We start from the raw sequence: 2034 nt of genomic DNA on the forward strand, positions 1-2034 counted from the left end.
TGCAGAAGACGTCTCTGCGAGAGGCTGCTGTGGACTGTGATGTTTGCACCACGGAGAAGAACAAAGCTGTCAAGTCCTGTCTGCAGTGCTTGGCCTCCTTCTGTCAAACTCACCTTCAGCCTCACTATCAGTCTCCTGCGTTCATGAAGCACAAACTAGTCGAGGCCTCCAGAAACATTCAGGAGAACATCTGCCTCGTTCATGGGAAACCTCTGGAGCTTTACTGTCAGGATGACCACCAATGCATTTGTTGTTTGTGTGCTCCTAATCATAAAGGACACAGTGTGGTGTCTGTGGATTCAGAGTGGACTACTAAAAAGGTAATTTAAAAAATGCCTATTGCCTATACTTATATATATATATAGCTTACAAAACATTTACAGTATGATAAACTAGTACTAAGACCCAGAATTTACTCTACCAGCACGCACAGTCCGGAGCAGCTATCGTTTATAGTTTAGTTTTTTTTTTTTGTCTATAGTTGTATTATTTTTTTATGTTTACATCCTTAGGAAGAGTTGAAGGAGATGAAGGAGACGTGCCACAAACTGATCCAGGAGCGAGAGACAGGTCAGCGGGAACTCAGTGAAGCTGTGAAGCTTCTTAAAGTATGTTTCTCTTCATCTGTTCTTTAGCTGAAAGTTAGTTTGACACGCAAAAGTAGATGTATTTCAATTCAATAAAACTTGATGACCAATAGGTTGCATGAATAGACTTCACAACGTTCTTACCGAGACTTCTGTCCATTTTGGAGCATGACATCCACTAATTTACAGCCTACTACATTGCTTTGAGTCGCAAGGATGATCTGCGTGATAAGATCTTTGTGTCTCCAACAGAGTTCAGCGCTAGAGACCATGGAGGACGTCGAGAAGGTCTTCACCGAGCTCATCTGCTCTCTGGAGAAGAAACGCTCTGAGATTAAAGAGCAGATCAGAGCTCGGGAGAAGGCTGAGATCGATCGAGCAGAGGAACTTCACGAACATCTGGATCAAGAGCTGGCAGAACTCAGAAGAAGACAAGCCGAAATTGAAAAACTTCTGATTGTGGATGATCAGGTCAATCTTCTAAAGGTAACTTATGTTCTTTCAGCAGTATACGGCATGTTTCTTTGCCGACTCACTGTTTCACATTTTCAAATACATAACAAGCAGTGCTGTTTGTCTCGTTTCAGAGCTGTCAGTCTGTGTGTGTTTTACCCACCTTTGAAAACGTTCCCATCACTAAACACACTCAGCTGTATTTTAAAGATGTTTCAATCTCAACATTTAAGGAGGTTTTGGAAGACATCTGTCAACAGCAAACAGCTAAAATATCACAAGAAGGTGTGAATATTTCGGGATATTGTATTGCCGTTCATACTCTTTATTGCAAATTAATCGCGTTTGTTTTGTGTCGTCTCTTTTCAGTGTCCAAAGTATGTGTTGCCAAGACCCAAAACGATTTTTTGCAATGTAGGTTTCTTGATCAAAACATTTAACGACTGATAAACACGTAATCTGTTACAGTGAGACCAGTTTGTATCCAAAGCGTACCTTATTGTTATCATTTGTCCGTTTCTCCTCCTCAGATTTTTGTGAACTTCACCTGGATCTAAACACTGTAAGCAATTCCCTTAAACTGTCGGAAGACGACAGGAAAGTGTCGTTTACATACAGACACCAGAAATATCCCGATCACCCGGAGCGATTTGATAGATATGTGAATGTCCTGTGTCAGGAGGGTCTGTGTGGTCGCTGTTACTGGGAGGTGGAGTGCAGCGGGAAGCAATGAGCTGTAGCAGTTTGTTACAAAGGCATTGGACGTAAAGGGAAAAGTGCTGACTGTAGACTCGGCGACAACAACGCGTCCTGGAGATTAGACTGCTACATGCAAAATTTCAGTTTCATACATGACAAAAAGAAAGTCTCCGTCTCAAGCCCTGCTGCCTGCTCCTCTAGAATAGGAGTGTATCTGGATCACGCAGCAGGGACTCTGTCCTTCTACAGCATCTCTGACTCAGCGACCCTCCTTCACAGAGTCCAGACCACTTTT

At 42.6% G+C, this 2034-nt stretch overlaps 1 protein-coding gene and 1 pseudogene across 1 annotated transcript in view; both read left to right on the forward strand.

Moving 5' to 3' along the window:
* LOC122333385 overlaps positions 1-2034 on the forward strand; it is a 4102-nt pseudogene that overhangs the window by 719 nt on the left and 1349 nt on the right.
* Positions 1-2034, forward strand: part of LOC122341572 (tripartite motif-containing protein 16-like) — a 341738-nt gene that overhangs the window by 459 nt on the left and 339245 nt on the right. The window lies entirely within an intron of this gene.

Source organism: Puntigrus tetrazona, chromosome 3 (assembly GCF_018831695.1).
Source record: "Puntigrus tetrazona isolate hp1 chromosome 3, ASM1883169v1, whole genome shotgun sequence".
NCBI lineage: Eukaryota > Metazoa > Chordata > Actinopteri > Cypriniformes > Cyprinidae > Puntigrus > Puntigrus tetrazona.